The sequence below is a fragment of the Gossypium hirsutum genome, chromosome A03 (assembly GCF_007990345.1).
Source record: "Gossypium hirsutum isolate 1008001.06 chromosome A03, Gossypium_hirsutum_v2.1, whole genome shotgun sequence".
Taxonomy (NCBI): domain Eukaryota; kingdom Viridiplantae; phylum Streptophyta; class Magnoliopsida; order Malvales; family Malvaceae; genus Gossypium; species Gossypium hirsutum.
The window spans coordinates 52,925,073-52,938,383 of NC_053426.1; positions in this window are offsets into that span (position 1 = coordinate 52,925,073).

The following is a 13,311-nucleotide window of genomic DNA, read 5'->3' on the forward strand; positions in this document are numbered from 1 at the left end:
AACTCCTATACATGCCATATGACCAAAATACATAAGTTCAAAAGTACCAAAGTGAAAGCTTGATAGTGTGATGAGATCTCTGAAGACTCCCAAATCTGAGCGAGCTTTGATTATACTATAAAACACGAAAAAGTAAACAAAGTAAGCTATAAAGCTTAGTAAGTTCTTATAATAATAAACTCAACTTACTATACATGCACAATTTATGCAACTAAACATATCATAATATAATCTCATATTGATCCACAAACCTATCACATATTCATTCACTAGGTTAGATATGAAATTCACAAGTTTCTTCGATTCAATGCTTGTACGGTTCATGTACATACTTGTACCAGCTCGTATCAATTACATACTCATCCATATCCTCGATAAACCCGTTGAACCATTCGAAATAATATCAGATACGCGGGACTCTCGCACCCTAAGTGCCAAATACATAGCTGAAGTTATCTCGACCTCATATAATGCTCACTCTCGAGCTATCAACAGGTCTGCTCACACAAGCTAACGGTCATAACGTAGCTACACGATGCTATTCATACAAGCTGATGAGAATCCGCAAGACATGCCGGATAACTCAGGCATTGGTAGGACGTATGGACTAGCACCCAAATCACATAAGCCCTATTGACATGTCATTTTTATCCTAATCTATTCCTAAGGTTCAATCAAGATTTCTCATTTCTGAATCTTCGTTGAACATTTTCGTACAATCATATTCATCAACAATTCAAATATAAAGCATTTAAAACACAATAACAATAATACTTATTAACATATAAACTTACCTCGATCTCAAAAACGACGAAATATATCGATTAGTCCAAAACCTTGTTTTTCCCCCGATCTATTCAATTTAGCTCATAAAGTATATTATGACAACTTTACACTTTTTTCCCGAATATTTCAACATTTTTACAATTTAGTCCTTAACTTATAAAAATACAAATTCATGCAATTAGGTCCCTATCCATGCTAGCCGAATTTCTCTTATTACCATAGTAGCCCAAAATTTTCATTTATTTCACATTTAGCCACAAAATTTTCACATTTCACAGGTAAATCCTTAATTGACAATTTTACCAAAAATCACATTACAAATGTTGTTTATCTAACAACAACCATACATTTTCTATCATCAAACATCAAAATACACTTATTTTTATCAATTGAAAAACCCTAAACCTTTAACATTTTTCAAATTAGTCCCTGAGCTAGCTAGATTAAGCTGCGACGATCTCAAAAACATAGAAATCATTAAAAACGGGACAAAAACGAAGTTACATGCACAAGGAGACTAGACCAAATGCTTAAAGCTATTCTCATGGCTTTTCTATGCCCTAAATTCCGCTAGGAAGAAGATGAATGAATAAAATGCCTTTTTTTATTAATTTATCATTTAATTATCTATTTACTTAATTAACCTTAAAAATTAATTCAATTTACAACATTACCAAGACATTATCATCCACTATCATATTAATGGGTTATTTATCACATAAAGACGTCCACTTTAAGGTTCCATAGCTATTAGACACCTTTAGCTAATAGAAAACAAGTTTTACACTTTACGCGATTTAGTCCTTTTTATCAAATTGAACACTCAAATGATAAAATTTCTTAACGAAATTTTCACACAATCATACTATCATGTTGCAGACATTAAAATAATAATAAAATAGTTATTTTGATCTCAGATTTGTGGTCCTGAAACTACAATTTTGATTTGACTAAAAACGGGTTGTTACAAAAACAATCATTACTAGAAAGCTCCTTAACAACTTCTAATTCACCCGAATCCAAAAAAAAAAACTTGTATGGTCACTCCTTATATGTGGTAGATTTGGAAACTCCAATGCATCATCTGCAGATAGATCGACATTATGCATGTGGGTTGTAGGCGAGCATGCTATGAATCATGGATCTTCTTCTTCTTTCTCTGCACCCCCTTCACCATCTTCATGTTCGATTGGAATAGGCTCTGGTTCAGAAAATAATGCAACTTCTGCACCATCTGGGTCGGGCTCTCGAGGTGGATCCACACCAAACTCATCATCCATCCCACCATCATCTGCAATGTACGAGGTCCCCTCGTCGGTGGATGTTGTAAGGAGTACATCATCCCTTCTTGTGGACATTTTGTAACGTCCCCAATCAGATGTGGATTGCCAACCACTAGAAGTTGATATCATTCCCTAGTACGTATTTCCAAGATCGAACATTGACCCACCGAGGTGCATGTCCCATCCATTAACCGAGTGCCATGCAGGGATTGTGTATTCTATACTACCAACAAACACGAGCACTTTCGTGTTCTACCTCCCAGTAACGGAGTGTCAAGCAGGGGTTGTGTATTCCTCTCGAATAACAGTAGATGTTGAAGTCGCAAGTGCTTCATTTGGCGATGAAAATTGTACATATAACTTAAGATAGGGTGATCCACTAGCAAGATGAGTGTGCACCATTGCCTCCAAGCTACGACCACCTTTGATATCAAATGAGTCATATGTCACGGGATCAACTGAAGCACAAAATCAATACTTAATAGATGAAACTCTCATTGGCGTCATTCTGAAGATTTTGTGCCTAATTCTTTTACGAATTTTTGTCAAATCTATGTTCTGGTTAAAAACCAGTCACGCTATGTTCTTTGATAAAAAAACAATATCGTTCTCGGTGTCACAGACCTCACCATCACAGTAAATAACAACACTAGTACGTTCACTCATCTTCAATTTCTATTCCTCTAAACTTCTCTAATTTTCTTGTTGTAACTTATGCAACACGAGAATGAAATTTGACTCATTTATAACCTAAGGCCAAGCAGGAACTACTATAGAAAAAGAGCGTCCACGTGAGAGCTTTTTTCAGTACTTTTACTGATAGTGCATCCTTCTTCAAGCATTCTTTTACACTATTTTTTATAACATTCTTCTTAAAATTATTTTTTCAGAAACTACCGTAGAAAAAAAGGTCCACGTGGGAGCTTCTTTCAGTACTTTTGCTAATAATGCATCCTGCTTGAAACATTTTTTACACTATTTTTATAATATTGTCTTCTCAAAATTATTTTCTCAAAAACTACTGTAGAAAAAAGCGTCCACGTGGAAGCTTTTTTTCGGTACTTTTGCTGACAGTGCATCCTGCTTGACGCATTTTTGACACTATTTTTTTCAAAACTATCTTCTCAAAATTATTTTTCCAGAAATTACTAGACAAAAAAATCCATCTTTTCAATATAATTTTTTCAAGACTCATCCCAGAAACTATTACAAAAACCCTAAAACTCTAAACACAAAATTATTTTTAAAAACTCTAAACCCTAATTTAATTTATTTTTTAAAAAACCCTAAACATTAATTTGTTTTATTTAAAAAACCCTAAACCTTGATTTATTTTTTTAAAAATCCCAAACCCATAACCCCATAAATAAATTCTTAATTTATTTTAACAAAACCCTAAACATAAACCCCTAAAACCCTAGCACTAAACATCCAAATAGCCTTAACCCTAGAAAAAACATGGGCTAAAGCACGTCCTTGAGGGAGCGTTTTTGCCATGTCAACAAAGCGCGTCCACGTCAGTGCGCTTTTTGTTGAGATGGAAAAAACACTCCCTCAAGAAAGTGCTTTTCTAAAATTTCCCCTTAAAACGTGTAACACCCCTTACCCGTATTCGACATCGAAAGAGGATACGAGGCATTTTCAGAGTTAAATATGAGCAAACATACATTTTCTGAGTTATAAATTTGCGTCCAAATTAAAACCTTTGTGCATTCAATCATAAAGTCCCTAATACGAGCCTACGAGGCCCAAAACATACTTTGAAGGTGGTTCGGGACTAAAACGAGAACTTTGGAAAATTATACCAAACTTAAGAAAATTTTCACCAAACAGGGGTCATATGCCTGTGTAGATATGGGACACGCCCATGTGGGCAGGTAGCGTGGTTACACACGTCCGTGTCCCGAACCTTTGTAACTTTCTGTTTGTCACCTAAGAACAAATTGAAGACACACGGCCAAGTCACACGCCTATGTGTTAGGCCTTGTAGTCAAATTAAAATTTATGATTTTTCATAAAATAGGTGCAGACTTCACACGCCCAGGACACATGCCCGTGCCTGAAGCCGTGTCATCCACACGGCTGAGACACACACCTGTATCTCTGCCTATTGCTCAATTTTGAGCATTCTATTTTGCAAAAATTAGGGTGCATAGGACACACAGTCTAAGCACATGCCCATGGGGCAAGCCGTGTATTGCACACGGCCTAGGCAAATGCCCGTGTGCCTACCCATATGGACAAAAATAAGGCTATTTATCAAGCCATGTTGCCACCCTTTAATGCACACACCTACACAACTCAACATAGCACCAATCCAAGCATTTACATACAACCAAATCAGCCACAACCAAGATATCAACACATTAGCATTTACATACAACCAAATCAGCCACAACCAAGATATCAACACATTATTCACATGCTACCACGAACATCACATACTTATCAATTCAAAACAAGTAAAATCCCACATCCATGAAAGGCATCATCATATAAATTGCTTATACCAATAGTAGCCAATTTCAAATGGCCTTATACAAAATGAACTTTCAACCAATATAAGCCAACACATTTGGCCAAATCAATTATGACGCATAACAAAATGACCAAGTCCCGTATAAATGCCATAACTCAAAATGTTGAAATCATTGGTACCAAAATAATTGTTGATAGTATGAATGGATCTCCGACGGTCTCCGATCCTTGAGCTAGCTTGGTGACACTATAAGACAAGGGAAAGGAAGGGGAGTAAGCTTTAAAGCTTAGTAAGTTCCTATGCAAATAATAAGCATCATAATTATACATTTAACATACTACTAGCATAATGAAAATTGGCATGAATGTTATAAAATCTCATAGTCATACTTACTCAATCACAACCTTACCAAGGTTTCATCATATATCGAGCTCATTACATATGAGTTTTACGTACATACCTGTATCAACTTGTAACATAACCATAGTATTTCATAACTTTGACATTCACGTTGAACACTCGGAAATCTTGCACATAAGTGCCATATATGTAGCCAAAGCTACCTCGTATCTCATAATACATATAGACTCGTTTTCAAGCTACTGTCGGGCCTACTCACAAGAGCTGTCGGTTAGGACGTAGCTACTTAGTGCTGCTCACACAAGCTGTTAAGTATTTGTAACATATTCCGAACTACTTAGCCATTGGTAGGACCTACAAGACCAACACCTGGATCACATAAACACATGGGTTCCTAGTGACATGTCAATTGTATCCTATTTTATTCCTAAGTCTCAACCGAGAATTCTCGCTTATCAAAACTTCATAGAGTACATTCAAAGAGTCATTCATAATTCATACAATATTAAATCATTTAAAGCATAAATATAACAATGCATTATTTACATACGAACTTACCTCGGTACAAAAATAGTAGAAATGAGACCTAATTGTCAAACACTTTGTTTTCCCCCCGATCTAGGTCTAAACCTCGTTTTTCTTGATCTATAATAACAAATTTAACTTATTTAATACACACATTGTTCAATTCAGTCCAAAATTCATATTATGGAAAATTACATTTTTGCCCCTAATGTTTCACATTTTTACAATTTAGTCCCTAGGCTCGTAAAATATTCTCATCCAATTTCTTCATTACCTAAGCCTAGTTGAATCTTTATTATACTCATACCAACCCACATTTTTCATTCAATCACACCTTTACTACTTATTTTATAACTTTTACAAATAAGTTATTTTTGATATTTTTACCGAAAACCATTTAGCAAAAGTCATTTTTCTAACAACAAACATGCATTTTCTACCATTAGCCATCAAAATACACACATATCCAACATGGGTCAAACCCTAGACCTTAATCATACCTCAAATTAGTGTTAGAAATAGGTAGATTGAGTTACAACAACTTCAAAAATGTAAAGAGCATTAAAATCGAGGCAAGAATGGACTTACAATCGAGCTTGGAAATGGCCAAACCCTAACTATGGTTTCCCCTTCTAATTTTTGGCTATGGGAGGAAGAAGATTATTTTCCATAGCCAAAAATTTTTAAAAATTATTTTCCATTTCGATCCTACAGGGGTTTTCACACGGCCAAGCATACGCCCATGTCCTTGGCCCATGTCCTTCACACGGCCTAGACACGCCCATGTGGTCACTCATGTCCAGAAACTTGAGCATTCTGTTTATTACGTCAGCATGCATTTAGGGGCACACGACCAAGACACATGCCCGTGTGCTAGGCCATGCCCTCTACATAGTTGAGACACACGGCCGTGTCTCTACCCGTGTGTTTACTACAATGCATTCTGACTTAAAATTTTTATGTGCAGGGGACACACGACCATACCACACGCCCATGGAGCGATCCGTGTGTTACACACGGTCTAGACACACGCCCGTGTGTCTACCCCTGTAGACCTTGTTAGGCTATTTTCCAAGCCTTTGGTCACCCTCTATCAACCCCATACTCTTATAGGTTCCCATAATACATAACACGGCCTAATTATACATCTTGGATGACCTTGATAAACCTCATTGCATGTAAACCTCATCTCATTGGATTTACACATGCTAGTGTTATTCCCTTTGTACTAAGGATTTCTATGCCTTAAAATACTTTTAAGATTGGCTCATTATTATTACTCATTGACAATTATGACCCAGTCATCCCATGTGATTTGGTCACATTACATGTATGGAAATGTGGTAGGCCATATTTCATCCTCACTAGCACAATTGAACATAAACATGCACAAATTTGTAGGTCATGACCTACATCAAAATGAGCCAATTCCCATGGCCATATGCAAGTGAACATGTATACCTTTACAAGCCTTTATATTGGCAAATCAAATGACACATATAACAAAATAAACAAAAGCCCCATACATGCCATTGAACAAAATAAAAACATCTATATACCAAAGCTAGGCAAGTTGATAATGTGTTGACTCGCCAACCATCTTCTAATCTTTACAAGTCCTCGAGCTCTGTAAGACAGGGAAAAGAGAGGGGTAAGCATTTACATGCTTAGTAAGCCCGAATAACTAGAAAGTAAACTTTTCGATTAATTAGCATGCAACCATATTAGGCAATAAAACCAACAAGCACGGAATGGTTTCCCTATCACATGCACTTAATCAACAAGATAGTCACATAACAATGCACCATGTAACTTGTCTAAGATGAGCTCATCATTCAACGTATTCATTTTTATATCTCATGTTAATCCCGTTGAGTTTCTGGAAATCTCGATGGATTACCTATTTACCGTCAAGTCATAAGAGCGATCATCTCATGTACGCACTCTCGCGAACCTCGCGTCTTACGGCGGGATTACCAGTCCAGGCTAAATCCCTTATAGCAACAAACACCCTTAGTGAGCTCGGATCTGAATTACCAGCCCAGGCTAAATTCAGACCCTAATCGGATTACCCGTCCAGGCTAAATCCACAATGCACACATATTCTTCAGGAGGCTCGATCACTCAAGGAACACTCGTTCAGGCCAAGATACTTTCTATATTTGAGATCAATGGATTACCTGTCCAGGCTAAATCATTTCTACAACACATGCAGGATCTCAAGTCACATGAAAATAATGGTTTACCCATCGGACTTCCTTTTTAACCTCAACCGGGACATTTACCATAATGTCATTATTAATAACACATTTTATGGATTTTTATGCCATCATCAAATACAATATTCATAAAACATGCAATTAGGTATATTATGAGTTTACTTTAAGTTATTCAAACTTACCTAGTATTCGTCTCAGTTTCACGTTTCGGTTATTTTGAAACCTTTCGTTTTCTTCGATCGACCTTCGAAATTTGTTCCTCAGGGTCTATAATAATAAAAATGAATCATTAATACCTCACATTATTCCTTTTGAGTCTAAATTTCACCTTCAGACAAAATGATCGTTTTGCCCCTAACCTTTCACATTTTTACGATTTAGTTCCTAGACTCGTATAATTAAATGCATGCAATTTCTACCTTACTCGAGCCTAGCCGAATGTTCTTTCCTCTTATGGCAGCCCACATTTTCCCATTATTTCTCATCTTGCTACCCATTTTTACAACTTTTACAAAATGGGCCCTAAAGCCATTTCCATGAAAAATCACTTAGTAAAAGTTGTTTACCATTCTTTAAACTTTCATATTCCACCATAAACCATCAAAATACAAGTGACTCATGTATAGGTAAATTTCTAAACATGAACCCTAGCATGAAATATGGGTAGAATAGAGAGAGTAAGTTACCGAGATTTCAAAAATACAAAAAACATTAAAAACGGGACTTGGGAGCATTTACTATTGAGCTTGAAAATGTTGAAAACCCTAGCTATAGAGGGCTTGAGAATTTCGGCTAGATGAGGGAGAAGAATGGTTGATTTTTGCCTTCATTTTCTCACTTTATTTCATTAATTAGACAAATGACCAAAATACCCTTAAGCCCTTTCTTTAAAATTTCATCCAGACATGCCCATTTTTGTCCAAAAACTTGGAAATGGGGCAAATTGCTCTTTAAGACCTTCTAGTTAATAATCTAAAGCAATTCATACAAATTGCTTCTACAATCCAAGTTTTACAATTTATTCAATTTGGTCATTATTTTCCAATTGGGCACCTTACTCATAAAATTTCTTCATGAAACTTTAACACATGCATATTCTGATATTCTAGACCTCACAATAATCATAAAATAAATATTTCAACGTCAGATTTGTGGTCCCAAAATCATTGTTTCGATTAGGGCCTATTTCAGGATGTTACATAACTTAACAGATGGTCTAATTACCACCTAGGGACCTTCAATTTAAAATTTCATAGCAATTAGACACCTCTAGCACAAGTTTTGTACTTTTTGCAATTTAGTCATTTTAACTAAATTGAGTGCTCAAACATCAAAATTTTCAAACGAAATTTTCACAAAATCATTCCATAAAATTGTAGATCTTAAAAATATAAGAAAAATAAATTTTTCTACATCGAATTTGTGGTCCTGAAACCACTGTTCCGACTAGACCTAAAATTGGGCTATTACAAAACATGCCTACGCGGAAGCGTTTTTCTAATTTTGGTCCATTACTCTAAATAAAGTTTAAAGTGACCCATTTTCATAAATAAAGTAGGAAATGGGCCTTGTTTTTTAGTAAAATGGTCTAATTTTTTAGTAGTGTCAAGTATCAGTGTCAACAAGTATCTAGTAATGCTTATTTATAAAATTTTCAAAATTTTTAGGGTTTTGAGTCTAGTTGATATTTTGAACAAGAGTCACTCAATTTTTAAACCCAAATCATACATAGAAATATATTTTGGAGATTAGTTTAGATTTAAATAAGAATAATCGATTTCTCAAGATTGATGAATTGAATTTAGTAAAATTTGAAATTATATCTTGAAGATTCAAAAATTATCTGAGCTTATCGAAGATATTCTTTCTGTTTGATATTCTTCTAATTTTCTTAAAAAAAAATCTTCCTTTGAGAATTACTACTTTGACAATTTAAAGAAACTACTACTACACTAATAATAATAGTTTTTGGCAATGGTTATCTTCAACAATGGCAAGAAATCCAGAGCAATTTTTGTTTGAATCTTCCTTCTTTTTTAATGAAACTCTTCAATCTCTTTATTATTGGAAACCATGGCTATATTTTTTGAAACCCATAAATCTCTTGGCTTGAAGCTCTTAAATCTCTTCACATAACTCCTTCATCAAATTTTTGTTTTTAAACACTAAACCCAAACAAAAAATACTTTGATGGGAAACCCATGTCTTCCTTAGTAATCAGATTCAAAAATATACATATTAACGGGTTAAAACCTTTCAAAAAACCCCAAATAAATTGAAGAGATGAAAACCACAAATAAAATCCCTAAAATCCCTAAAATCCCAAAATTTCATCAAAAAATTGAAGAGATTGGACCTTTAATAGAATGGAAAATCATATAGGCTTATTTGTTAAAAAAAATATTCCCAATTAGTGATCAAATTAATAAAGCATAAGCACAGTACATATCAAATATACTGGAGCAAATCGGTCAAACTATTTCTACCCTAAACCACTCTACATTTTTCCCCTAGTTGGAAAATGATGAGATTTTTTTTGTAGTAAAAATAGGATTGAATCAATTATAAACTAACAGAAGCCTCATTAGAATTAAACAGTAAGAATTGATTATTTGATTGAATCTGATCAACAACTTTAGCAAAAGCTACATGGAATACTCAGGGACCAATCGAAAACTCTATCATTAATCCTACCAGAATTTGGGGAGCAGAATTCGCTTCTCTTGGAATCAATTTGATGACTACACGCCAATCACTTTTACATAGTTCTTGGATTTGTAAGATCTAGTCTCTATTCACTTGTCCCTTGAGACCGCCAAGGATACCTTCAACAACTATAGTGCAATTAATCTCAATTATCACTTCTTTCCACTTAACATCTTATGCTAGTTCAAGGCCATCATAAATAGCCCAAAGCTTAGCTTATTCAACATTATAATTTTCAATATTTCTCTCAATCCCTCATAACCACCTACCATACTTATCCCTTGCAACGGTTGTTGAAGAAGTGAGTCTCAAAGATGGATTAGAAGCTCCATCAGCATTCAATTTTTTTAAAAAAAAGTAGATGGTGGAATCCACCTACAATCCCTACTTCGATTACTTGAAGTTCTCCTAAACCTTTCAGGCTTCAGCTTAGTATATCTTGCCCAACACCAAAAAGATTGGATAACATTATCAAAGTTGAAAACGCCCTAGATAGCTATAAGATTTCTTTATTTCCAAAGCCTCCAATAAACAGTACCAAAGAAAAATTGCCAAATCACATCTTGAATTACTAATCCAAATACGTTTCTCAAATTTGCCAAAATCCAATCCTATAAAGAATAAGAGAAAATTTGAGTTAAGAGATTGGACTGGATAATATGTCTCTAAACTTCCTATGCTTGACAAAAATCACTTAAAATATGATATAAGATTCTTCAACGCTCCCACAAATCGTTCAAGAATGGCCCGTCAATACTCCTCTTATACATCGTTCTACATTAGTCATTAAGCATTCTTTCAAGACCAACTAAAGAAATTGATGAATCTGCTGAGGACCATCCAAAAACCAAATAAGCTTCCGTTTATCTTATGGAGAATTAAAACAACCTTGAAGGTATTCTTTTTGACTCACTTGTGAAACAATGGCAGTCCCAAATATGTCCCCAAATTATCTAAATAACGAAATCCAAGAATACTACAAATATCGGTGACATTGTTGACATTGGTATTTTTTGAAAAATATACAGTAGTTTTTTACCCATTGACTCTATGTCCCGAAGATGCTCCAAAAGTATTAAGAGTATCCTTGATTCTATGCACCTAATTAACCTCATCTTCAACAAATAATGATAAATCATTCATGAAGAAAAGGTGTGGGTGGCCCATCCTTACCCAAAACAATTGGTTTTTAGAACTTATCCGTAACTTTCCTGTGAATTAATTGGCCTAACCTCTCCATATAGAGTACAAAGATGTACAAAGATAATAGGCAACCTTGCCTAATACCTCTTAGGAACAAAATCATTCAAAAGTTTTTTCGTTCCACACAATCGGTATGGAAACTTAGGAAATACATTCCATGATGACATTAACCAAGTTGAAGGAAAACTAACATCAGTTAAGGTATCTTCAATAAAATCCAAGTGAATTTTATCATATGCTTTCTCTAAATCCATTTTTATAGCCATCCAAGATTTCTTCCTTTTTTTTTTGGTTCGCATTGTGTGTACAATCTCTTGGGCGATAATAATGTTGTCTGTGATTTGCCTCCCTGCCACAAAACTCACTTGATTTTAAGCAATAAGGGAAAGGAATATTGGCTTTAAATGGTTTGCGATAACTTTAGTAACAATCTTGTACAAAACGTTGCAGAGACTTATTGGGTGATAATGGGACAAAAAATCAAGATTCTTAATCTTCTGTATAAGAACCAAAAGTGTCTTATTAATAGAGGAATTGAGAGGTTTACTGAAAAAACATCACAAACCTAAGAACAAACATCCGATCCAACCGTATCCCATTAGCTTTAGCATGAAGACCGTTTGGGTAGGGGGTTTTAGGGGACCTATACTAAACAATGCATTTCGAACTTCCTCATAGTGATACTTAGGGTTAAAGAATTTAGAGTGCTAGAATCAAGTTTCAGGAAAAAGACCACGCATAGGGAAAAGTCACATGATAGATTATCCAAAGAGTAAAGAGAGGAGAAAAAAATGAATCATTTCATCATGAAGAATTTCATTATCATAGCACTAACTATCCCCAATTTTTAAAGCAAAAATTTTAGTAGAATTCCACCTTATAAGGGATTTATTTTAAAGAACTTTGTATTACGATCCCCAAAATGAATTTAGTCTAATGTTATTATTTGCTTCCAAAGTAATTCTTCCTCATCAAATATTCTATCCATAACTCACTTTCAAGATTCAGAAGATAGTTGCACCATCTACGATCTAAAGCAACCTGAACTTTACCAATACGATGAGCAATCGATCGTTTCTTTCTAATGATGCGCCCATAAACCTTAGTATTCCATCTTTTAAGGTCAGTAGTAAGAGAAGTAAGATTAGCATAAATTTCAGATCCATTTCTCCAATTATCACACAAATTGAGAAAAAACCTGGGTGAGATATCTAAATAGCTAGAAAGCGAAAAGGACTAGGTTGAAATAATTGACTAGGAGAACTAATGGATAATAAAATGGTTTGTGATTAGATTTAAGTCGAGGAAGATGAAAACCTATTATATCAGATTAAAGTCGACACCACTTACTATTTCCAATTGCCCGGTCAAGTCTTTCAAAAATTGCCCCTCTTCTTTAACTAAACTAGGGACCTTTGAAGTCAAGATCCCTCAAGTCATTGCTATGAACAAATTTTTGGAATAACTGACATCTAGAGAAAATTGGTCGACCTCTTCTCTTTTCATTTGGGGAAATAACCGAATTCAAGTCCCCCAACAAAACCAAAGGCTCGTTAATGGAATAAACAACTTGATCCAAGCGATCCCATAAAGCCTTACATTTCTATTTGTCTAGATAACCATAAACAAAAGTCACTAGAAAATTTCTAGATCCCAGCTTCTTCCTCAAACGACAGTGAATAATTGTGCATCATTTAGGAGAATCTGGACTTGGACACTATTTTTCCAACAAATTTATAAATCCCCCTGC